Here is an 11,907-nt window from a genome sequence, read left to right as displayed (position 1 = left end):
ATTCTATCCCACATATCTGTCCTCTCCTTATTCTTACTGCCACTATCCTATTGTGACCCTTGATCATTTCTTCCTCAGACTTTGGAGTAGTTCTCAAAACAACGTTCTTGATTGTAATCACTTTAATTCATCTTTCATGTCATCAATGTTGTCTTTCTGTAATACCAAACTAATGATGTCACTTTAATACTTAAACATGCTTCAAGAAGCTCAGGAGAAAATAAAAACTCTGATAGGAATCATTCTGGTTCCATGTCTCATCCTCTGCATTGTCAACATTTACTCATTCATTGCCTTTTCCTGTGGTCCCTACTCCCTAGAAGATGAACTAGTTTCTGGTACTACATATGTCCAGTATAACAGCACATTCTCACCAGATTTTAAGCTTCACAAGAGCTTGTTCTCTGCTGTATTTCTGGGGCCAGCAAAGTCATAACACTTAATAAAACCTCAATAACCATTGAATGAATTGATTTTGGTTTTTTTTTTGTGTACATATCTGTTTGCTGTATTGGATTATATAAAAATTAAAGATGAAGATTATGCCTGTTAATTTCTGAATCTTTTATGACTGACACATGGTACCTACTGAATTGAATAAAACAGGTTGTAGGAAACATGAGATAAAGTTAATGAGGATGGTTGGCTTAAGATGATAGTAAGATAGTTGTGAAGAAAGAAAGCATTAGATATATACATGCAATAATGCCATTATTTATTTATTTATTTTAACTTTCACTAATAGGTGATCATTTAATAAAGCAATATATCCCTACTATAAGACATCATATACCCATAAAAATTCTTAATCCTATATATTATTAAGCTAGAATGAGAGCTGTGATATATTCTTTTTTTTCTCATTTTATTTTTATTTTTTTTAAGGATTTTATTTATTTATTTGACAGAGAGAGATCACAAGTAGGCAATGAGGCAGGCAGAGAGAGAGGAGGAAGCAGGCTCCCCGCTGAGCAGAGAGCCTGACGTGGGGCTCGATCCCAGGACCCTGAGATCATGACCCAAGCCGAAAGCAGAGGCTTAACCCACTGAGCCACCCAGGTGCCCCTCTCATTTTATTTTATTTTACCATTATTTATTTATGAAAAAATATATATGATTGCCAATTGTGTGTCAGACTGGTCCTAGGTGCTAGGGACACAACAATGAATAAAAGCAGATACAATTACTGCTATTCTCGAGGTCATGATCAACGACTGAAGAAAACTGGGGCAAGCATGCGAAAGAAAGTTAGCATTGAGAGAGCACACAACAAGGGACCCAACTTATGCTGTGGAGTCAGAGAAGCTGCCCTTGAAGAAAAGGAATTTAAGGTGAGATCTGAAGTACATGAAGGTATTAACCAGGTGGAAGGTAGGGAATGGGGGACTTTCACAAAGGTATTAGGCCAACTCTCTGTTAATGTAAGTATGGGTATGTTTGAATATTAAAAAAAAAAAAACCCAGCCTATCTAGAACCCAGAGAGTGAGGGGGAGAGCAGTACAAGGTGGGGCTGGAGAAAAAGGCAGGGACTAGAGTGGGCCATGTTGCAAATTTTGGTTTTCATCCTAGGAGCAACAGAAAACCATTGAAGTTTTAATTAATGGGGAACACAATTTCTTATTTGTTTTGAAAAGTTGACTCTGGTTATAGTTGGGAACAAGGCAGAGTGGGGAGACCAGTTAAAAGACAACTGCATTAGTTGTCTTAGCAAGGGATAAAGGTAGCTTGGATTAGGAAAGTAGCAAGAAAGAGGAAAGAAATGGACAGCTTTGGGAGTTCTATCAAGAGTCACACAGAGAAGATGTAGTGAGTGATGTATCACATGCAGGGAAGGAACACTTTTGCATTTCCATTTACTAAGTCAGGGAATATTGGAAGAGGATAACAGCTTCATCTGGGACATGGAGAGCCTGCCATTACCAATAACTGTAACTCTCCTTAATCCCAGTTTGTACCACCCTCTTTCACCATTCACTCTTAATAATTCCCCTATTCCACTGATTTTTTTTCTGCAAGAACCTGTAATCCATTGATCTTTCACTGTTTCATTGCTTTTCACGCCTTTTGTGATCTCATTGATCATTTTATTCAATTTATATTCCTTCCATAACATCATTATATTCACTCTTTCACTTACATGCATGCTTAATTCCCTTGACTTTCTCTTGCTGCATTCTGTCTTCTTGGAAAAACCACAACCCTACTTATGTTCCATTCTCCATCTGCTCCTCACCTACCCCGATGCTAGAAAAAAATGAAAAAAAATGATGCTGAATGGGCTCAATGTACGTGATTACTAACATCAAATGTGGCCACCATGCTGCCTGGAAACCATACTGGCTTTCACTAAGTACTCTGTCTCCGTCTCTCCTTGATGCCTGTTTCATACTGACCACACCTCCATTCCTTCTTCTTGGGTCCATTGCATTAAGAAAAGCAATCAGAAGAGAACTTCCACAAACTCCCACCTGCAGGTGTCTGTATCCATTTATGTTGTTTTTTCTTCTCTTATAGATAAGCTATACTTACCCCTGGCATAGGCTAATTTCCTCACTTGTCCCATTTCCTCTTAGGATGGGACCACTCAAGGACAAAGGCAATACTCTGCAAACTCTCTTCCCTCTTCCTGGCATCATCATTCTCTCCTCCACCAAAATCATCTCTTGACCTCACTTTTCCCTCTAGCTAAATGTCCTTTTCCTTTTCTTCTCTTAACAGTGAAATTCCTCAAGAGCATTGTTTGTATTCATTTTCTCCTATCCCACTATCTCCTCCAACTCTCTCTCTTTTTTTTTTTTTAAATTTATTTGACAGACAGAGACCACAAGTAGGCAGAGAGGCAGGCAGAGAGAGAGGGGAGGAAGCAGGCTCCTCACTGAGCAGAGAGCCCGATGAGGGGCTCGATCCCAGGACCCTGGGATCATGACCTGAGCCGAAGGCAGAGGCTTTAACCCACTGAGCCGCCCAGGCGCCCCTCCAACTCTCTCTTGAACTACTCAATTGGACTTTTGTACTTGCTACTTTACTTATCCTGAATGTATCAAGGTCACTGTGACATCCACATCGTTTTTCAATCCTCATCTTATTTGATATATTGGAAGCATTTGGTATAGGTGATCACTCTGTCCATGTTGAAACTCTTTTCTTAGTTTTCAAGCATCATACTCTCTTGGTTTTACACCCATCTCTCTGGGATGCTCCTCTCAGTCTCTTTTCTGGTTCCTCCTCACCTCTTTGATTTCTAAATATTGAGAACCTATATCTCATTTATTGGACCTCTTTTCTTTTTCTTCTTTAGTGATTTTACCCAGGCTCATGGATTTAAATAGCATATACAGAATTGAAGACTCCCCAGTTTTTAATCTCCAGCCTATACTTCTCCTTGAACTCTAGACTTGCATATCCATCTGGCTACTTGACAGCTCCTCTTAGATGTCTAATATGTGTCTCAAATTTAACATGTCCCAAAATGAGTTTCTGTTCATTTCTGTACCTGCTCCTCTTGAAATCGTCTCCCAACTAAGCAAATGGAAAGTTCATTTTTCCATTTTTCCCAGCCAAAACCTGGGAATTATCCTTGACTTCCCTCTTTCTTCTCAAACCCTGTACCCAATTCATTAGCAAATTCTGTTGGCTCCATCTTTAAAATATATACAGAATCTAACCACTTTTCACCACTTTACTTCCTAATGCTCTTGTCCAAACCTGCTGGATTATTGCAATAGCTTCCTAACTAGGCTCTCCACTTCTGTGTTTGTTTTCCATCTGCTCTGCTCTCACCCTTGCCTGCAGCCAGAGTGCTAATTTTTTAAAAAGATTTTATTTATTCACTTGTCAGAGAAAGAGAGAGAGAGAGAGTGCACAAGCAGGCAGAGTGGCAAACAGAGGAGGCAGAGAGAGAAGCAGGCGCCCCACTGAGCCAGGAGTCCGATGCAAGACTCAATCCCAGGATCATGACCTGAGTTGAAGGCAGCTGCTTAATGGACCGAGCCACCCAGGTGTTCCCAGAGTGGCACTTTTAAAATGTAAGTCAGATCATATTATTTTCTCTGCTGAAACCCCTCCAATAGCTTCTCATTTTATTTAGTGTAAGAGTCAAATTCCTTACCATTGCCTACAATGTTCTACATGATATAAACTTGTTAACATTCTGATTTTATCTCCCTGCTTTCTCCTTTATTCACTCAGCCTCATATAAGTGGCCTCATGTAAGACATTATGCCTATTGCCACTTACAGGATGTTGCACATTTTGTTCTCTTTACATGTGTATCCACTTTCATTACTTTCCCAACCATTTCAGAAAAATCTTTTTCAAATATCACCTGCTCAGTGAAGCTTTATCTGATGACACTATTTACAATTTCCAGCTTCTTCCCAACACTCCCTATACCTTTCCCCAACTTAATTTTTCTCCATAGCCTTCATCATAGTAAAAAATAGGTATTTTTATATATTTGTGCTTTTATTGATCTCCCCTCAACTAGAATGTAAACTGTAGGAGGACAGGAGTTTTGTCTATTTTACTCATCAGGATATCGTCACTTCTTAGAATAGTGCTTGACCTATGAAAGAAACTAAGTATTTGTTAGATGAATGGATTGATGAATTCAAGTGCCCATAGTGGTAGGTAATTCGTGAGTCTAGAGCTCAGAGAAGAGGTCTTCACTGGAGAAATAAGTTTGGCACTCATGGGCATATATGTGTGGTGCCCACATATCCAAGTTGGCTCTGAACAGTCTAGGCAATACTGCTAATAATACCCTTCCTTTACTTTAAAAAATGGTCTGGTTTGAATGATAAATTATATAGTTCTCCTAAAACACATGACAGTTGAAACCAGAGGACTAGATGGGATTGCCTAGAGAAAGCCTATAAAATGAAAACAGCAAAGGACCTAGGAAGAACCCTTAGGTTCTCTAACTTGGAAAGACTCATAGAGGAAGGAGAGTCTAAAAATATGATTGGGAAGGAGAAGTCTGAGAAGAAGGAAAAAAACCAGAAGAACGCACAAAAGCTAACAGAAAAGAGGAAAAAGAAAAAAGTTTAAAAGGGAAATGGGTTGTCAATAGAATCAAATCTATTGAGAAATCAAATACTACAAGGACTGTAAAAATATCTGTTAGTTTTTGGAAGTCAATGACAATCTCAGTAATAGACCTTTTGATGGAGTTATTAGGGCAGAAATCAGACTGATGAAATGGTGGGAGGAAAAATGAGGAAACAGACAACAAGTTATAGAAAACTCATGTATTTTTGTTGTGAATATGAGAAAGAATGTGCAAATTCTGGATTACCCAGTTAGCGGATGGGCCTCAGGCAAAGGTCCTAGCAAAGCAGGAACACTAAAATAAGACAAATCTGGAGAGAATTTAGTATGTGACATTTTGAAAACAAGGAATTAAAGGAGTTTTAGTAAAAAACTCATAATTGGAAGGGGTGGGGGGTGGGAGGTTGGGGGCACCAGGTGGTGGGTATTGTAGAGGGCACAGATTGCATGGAGCACTGGGTGTGGTGCAAAAATAATGAATACTGTTATGCTGAAAAAAATAAAAAATTTAAAAAAAAACTCATAATTGTATTGGCTTTCTCTGAGTTCTTTTAATGTTTGCACTCTATATGGAAAAGAGTATGTCAATACTTAGGTACTCAGAACAATGTAATCTGAATATAGTTAGAGGTGTCTGTGGGTGCAACATCAAGAAATGCTATTTTATATTTTTGTTTGGAAGAGATTTGGGCTTGTTGAGACGTTGATAGAAAAGATCCAGATGAGAGGGACCAGCAGAATACACTGCTGGAGAAGGAAGAGAAAATCTATGGTGGCGTTTTGTCCGAGAAGGTGGGAGAGGATTGGATCTGCAGACACACGGAAGGATTGGCTTTAGGTTGGTTGAGGAATATCTCTCTCCTGTAACTGGAAGGATAAAGGAAAGGCTGGGCTTATAGCTTTGTTTGTAGAGGTGGATAGGGAAGGAGAGAACACTGCTGTCTGAGGTCTTCAATTTCTCCGAGAAGGAGGCAAGCCCATCTGGAATGAGTGAGGTGTCTGAGTCTTAAAGCAGTTTGAAGAGTAAGAAAGTCACAGACTAAGGAAACAATGTTAAGGACTTTTTGGAGGTTGGTGATCATGAATTATCAGTGAACATTTCATCAGTTACCTAGGTGATTACAGGAAATAATAGGCTTTTTCTTTCATCAAGCAAAGATCACTAAAGGAAAGACGATTAAGAGATAGCATTATCTTAAGTGACCAAATAGTGAAGTAGGGATAGTTTGGAGAAAAACTCTCAGGAAGACACTTAGTCTGTTTCATTTTGTTTCTCCTTCAGGAATGAATAAGATGGAGTAGTCTAAGGTTCTCACCAGACTGGGTGGGAGTCAAGACACCTGACTCACAGTTGTGGCTCTGCTGCTGGCTAGGTTCTCTCTCTGAGTGTCAGCTTTCTCATCAAAATGCTGCAAACAGATGATTTTACTTTCTTTCACTTCTAAAATCTCTGAGTCTACATTTGGCTTCCAACAGACAGGCAGGGATGTAAATCATGGATTTCTTTTGGAGTTGAAGGTGTTCTTACAGATCATTGGAGTCTGAATTTGCATTCCTTTGCTAATGGCTTTCAAGGGGATCTGATGAACTGAAACCTTCTTGATGGCCAGAGTTTTGAATAAATTAGGAGAAAAGACAGAGGAGGCAGGCAGACATAAATTAAAACATTGTCTTTATTACTGGTAAATCTGATACAGGAAAATGTGGCTTAGAGCTATATAGATGTGGGTTTTAAAATACTGAATTCTAGAAGGAGGCAAACTTACCTCTTGGAGTCATAGAAAGCACAGAAAACTGCAGATCTTTTCATATTGCCCCTGAGGATATTATCACATACAGAAACAGAGCACAATACAGGCTTTCTATAGGCAGTCAGCTCCCTAAAAGTAAGGGAAAAGGAAGGAGTGGAGCTATTGAATATCAGATTCTTTCCTGAATTTACCAATCATGTAAGTTACTACTCCTCAGGGGAGAAATTCAGATGGGCAAAGAGAGACAGAGAGAAGGGCCAGGAGTATGAAACTTCATTGGCTTCTTTTCAGTCTCCTCTGCTGATTTCTCCTCATCTTCCTAAATTCTAAATATTGGAGTGTTTCCAGGTTTACTCTTAGGAAAACTCTTATCTATCCTATTCTCCTTCCATATGGTCTCCTGTAGTCTCACAGCTCTATATACTGATGATTCCCAAATTCTTATCTCCAGACCGAAATACTTCTTTAAACTCCAGAACTTCATCATCTTTAGGTCTTTGCTCAAATGTGCTTTTCTCCATGCAGCTTTTCCTGACTACCTTACATAAAACACCTAGAATTCTCCACCCAGAGCTCTTAACCACTTTATACTACTTTATTTTTCAGTATTCATCACCCTCAGCTATCGTGTATGTTTAGTATTTTGTTTGCCTAGTCTCCGCAGGCAGTGACTATATAGTGTAAGTTTTATGAAAGCAGGGTCTAGAATGTGGCTGGTATATAGTTGTCAATAAATATTTGTTGGTTATATAAAGGAGTGCATGAATGGTATGTTGTTTCTCCTACCAGGAAGGAAACATCAAGAGTGGGGAATAAACATCCCTTCTTCCAACACAATAGGATCCTAGACACAGTCCAGTGATGGAGGTCCAATTTGACTGGGCACTAGGGTGAGGGGAGACTAAGCCTAGGTGGGAATATGTCTGAGAGCCAAGTGTTCAGAGACAAGATTATGTTTGAAGCTCAGGTCATCCAAAGGGGCTACCACTGGGGCGAAGTCCAGATACAGGGCAGCAAAGCGCCTTGAGTTCTTCATCCTGTTCAAAGAACATGGGTTAAGACATTCTGGGAAATTTCCCTTTCTCCTCCTTTTGTGCTTGAAGGCAAAAAGAGAAAAGTGGAGCTACTCATGTTCAGGTCCTCATCTAACTTTACAAATGGAATAAGTCATCCCTTCCCACAGTGATGCCCTCACCTTTGGATACAGTGGATTATGTCACCACTTTATTGTGCTTCTTGTATCATTATATCTTTAAGTGGTTTTTCTCCACTATAGGGTGAATTTCTTGAGTGCAGAGATTGCCTTATTCATATTAGTATCTCCAGGGCTTACTATAGACATACTCAGCTAATGTCATTGATTTGAATGAATTTTGGCAGGTTGTATAAAAGAGGGAGGAAATGAAGCTAGAGGGCAGGGCCAGTGCAACTCTGGGCTCTGTATGGAAATTCCCAAGAGCACGTTAGATTTTCATTTTCAGTGACAACCACCTGATTTAAAACTTAGTTCAATTGAAGTATGAAGTTGTTTAGGCAGATGATGGGCCTGGAGAAGACATAAAAAATAAAGTCTTATTTAGAAGAAAGGTAGTATCTCATCTCTCTTTTGAAAATATTATTTTTAAAAGATTTTATTTATTTGAGAGACAGAGTTAGCAAGAGAGGGCACAGCAGGGAGGAGAGAGAGAAGCAGGCTCCCTGCCCGCCAGCATGGGGCTTGATCCCAGGACCCTCAGATCATGACCTGTGGTGAAGGCAGGCACTTAATGGACTGAGCCACCCAGGCATGCCTGAAAGGATTATTATTGTTAATATTATTCTTTTTTCTTTCACCTCAATAGCAGTTTTGGCAAACAGAATCTTCTTGTTTTGGAGCCAAGATATTTTTTAGCTATAGTAAGTCACTGTTTGTGATGGGAAATTGTTTTTTCAAGAGTTCTGGAGAAAAGGAGAGAACAAGTTCAGGAGAGGTATAATTGTATAAGTTGAGAATAAAGGCTTTTAGAACCAGATGGTACAGGAATAATGGAGTGGAGAAGCTGTTTCCTTGAGGATTAAAGGCTTTCAAAATCAGGTGGTACCAGAGTAATGGAGTGGAGAAGCGGTTTCCTTTCCACCATTCAGGGTTGACACTGGTTGGCAGTGGGTTGCTTGAACTTGAATTGAAGGACTATTCTGTCCATCTTTCTGAATCCCACCTTTGTGATAGAAGGCAGCTCACAGAAAAGCTTCATCCTCAGTAATGGATTATGCCAACCCAACTTCTGCAGCTAAAGACAAGTTATGAATGGAATCATACAATATCTTCACTTTAAGCACAGACCCCATTCTACTTATGGCTTAGTCTGTCCCATTTCAGAGCAATGCAGTAAGCATCAAAAGGTGTTGAATGATTATAACAAAGTACCAGGTGGCTTGTGTCAGGAAAATGTGCATAGTAAGGCTTTCTTATACAAATCTGAAGAACGAAGACATCCCAGAGGTAAGTGTCAGAAAATTTGGGAACTGCCTGATCTTGGGCCATTGTCCATCTCTGCATTTCAGCGGACCAATCTGAGACTTTCAACTATTTGAGAGATAAAGAAGCAAGCATTAGAAAGTTGAACTGGTACAAATACTGACTCCCAGTGGTCCCAGAGATGGCTCCTGAGGTGTTACCTTGCTCAAAGGGCAAGGCTGCTGTGACTCTCTGCCAGCTCATTCCACAGTGAGCCCTGCGCCCTGCATCGAAGGCCCAGGCAGACTTCAGAGCCCTTCTGGAGAGAAAACTCTATTCTTAAAACCCAGGGCTGTGGGGGAGTGGGAAAAATGTGTACAGTTTTCTCTTTTTACCACTGTGTCCCTGATATAGATTTCTATTTTAAAAGCCAAGATGCTAAAGGTGCTTAACTGAACCAGCTTTATCTAAATTAGGTAAGAACTGAGATTCTGGGGATTATTGAAAGAGTTAAGATTTTATCCAAAACTTAGGCTTAGTCTGAACCCGTCCTGAGTGGAGAATAGGCTCTCTTCTACATTTGCTGCCATGGATGGTGCAGATAGGAAATACATGGTTGATAGAACAGGTGGAGTTCTTCTCCCAGTCTAATCCAGCCCTGTCCAAAACTAAGTTGGAGAAGTGGTTGGTGTAATGAGAAAATAATAACTAATCAATCCAAAACCTTGTGGAGTAAAACTATCCTTCATGGATAAGGGTAAAATAAAGGTATTTATAGATAAATATAATTTAAAAGTTTATTATAAAAAGACCTCACAGTAAGTGGAGGTTTTTTTTTTTTTAATTTTTTATTTTTTCAGCATAACAGTATTCATTATTTTTGCACCACACCCAGTGCTCCATGCAATCCGTGCCCTCTACAATACCCACCACCTGGTGCCCCCAACCTCCCACCCCCCACCCCTTAACAAAATTCTCAGATCGTTTTTCAGAGTCCATAGTCTCTCATTGTTCACCTCCCCTTCCAATTTCCCTCAAATAAGTGAAACCATATGATAATTGACTCTTTCTGCTTGACTTATTTCACTCAGCATAATCTCTTCCAGTCCCGTCCATGTTGCTACAAAACTTGGGTATTCATCCTTTCTTTTTTTTTTTTTTTTTTTTTACAGCTTTATAAACATATATTTTTATCCCCAGGGGTACAGGTCTGCGAATCACCAGGTTTACACACTTCACAACACTCACCATAGCACATACCCTCCCCAATATCCATAACCCCACCCCCTCTCCCAACCCCCTCCCCCCAGTAAGTGGAGTTTTAAAGTGAGCTAGCTATTTGTGTATATGTTGATAAGGAAATACAGATTCTAAAAAACAATAATATCTAATTTTAGGGCAGAATGACTAGAACTTAAATATTAGATGCTCATAAGGTATACATTGCAGGAAGTGGGATCAGAGTTAAAGAATTTAAGGACATATTACTGTTGGTGAGATAATGAAGATGCTAACTATGGCTAAGAATAATTTTTAAAGGTACAATAATGCAGTGATTCTGTTAAAATGTTTAAATCCTTAATTTTTGAAGACACCTACTGAAATAGTTTCAAATGAAATGATATGTCTGAGGTAGGCTTCAAAAATATCTGGAGGTGGGAGGATTGGGGATATGGGTACAGGTATAGTAAAACAAGATTTGCTGTAAATTAATATATATTGACACTGGGTGAGGGGGTAGGGTGTACATGGTGGGGATAGAGTTCATTAAGAACAAGCAGTTCTTTTCTGCTTCTGTATATGTTTGAATTTCCATAATAAAATTGTTTTAAATATACATCTATATATATGTATGTGTGTGTGTGTGTATCCACACACACACATACATTCATATATATGTGTGTATATATGTAATTTCTAACAGGATACTTACACAAATGCATGCACATGTATAAATATATCTAAAGATGTATATGGCAGACACAATGCTTGTATTCAACAAGCCCTATATCAATTACATAAACTCCTTTAAAAAATCAGGATAGTTTAGTTCATTCATTCGAACACTCATTCAATAAGCATTTAAAAATATTTATAGTTTCTACTATGTAGTAGACTTGAAAGGTAAATGAGATACAGGAAACCTTCTATGGAGGAACTTATAGTTAATGAGGGAGACCGGCAAATAATTATGATCAAGTGCACTACTAAAAGTGATAGAGATAAACAGAGTGATTCCTGGGACAGAGGGGAGGGCACTGCTTCTGTGTAGATTATAGAAAACTTCCAGAAGGTGGCGTGGGTCTTGTCAGAAGAATAAGCAGGAATTAGCCAAGTGAAGAGAAAACACGAGTAGGTCATTCCAGGTAGGAGGAAGAGTGTGGATAAGGATATCAGATTAGAAACATCAGGGAACAACCTTTGTAGGCAGGGAACTAGATATAGTTCAGTGTTACAGGAACATGAAGGGCAAGGCAAGGAGTGGTGAGATATAATGTGAGACAGTAGGCAGGGACCAAAGTTTGGATCTGTTATAGACAATGTGACATTATCAAACATTTTATAGTTTTCTTTGAGAGGAATGATATAGTTACATGGTTAGTGCTTCATTTTCTACAGATAAGTTTGATAACTATGAGGTAAATGAGGGGTGACTTTGGCCTACCACC

This window comes from Lutra lutra, chromosome 12, assembly GCF_902655055.1.
Source record: "Lutra lutra chromosome 12, mLutLut1.2, whole genome shotgun sequence".
Classification (NCBI taxonomy): Eukaryota; Metazoa; Chordata; class Mammalia; order Carnivora; family Mustelidae; genus Lutra; species Lutra lutra.
This window is presented reverse-complemented; position numbering follows the sequence as displayed.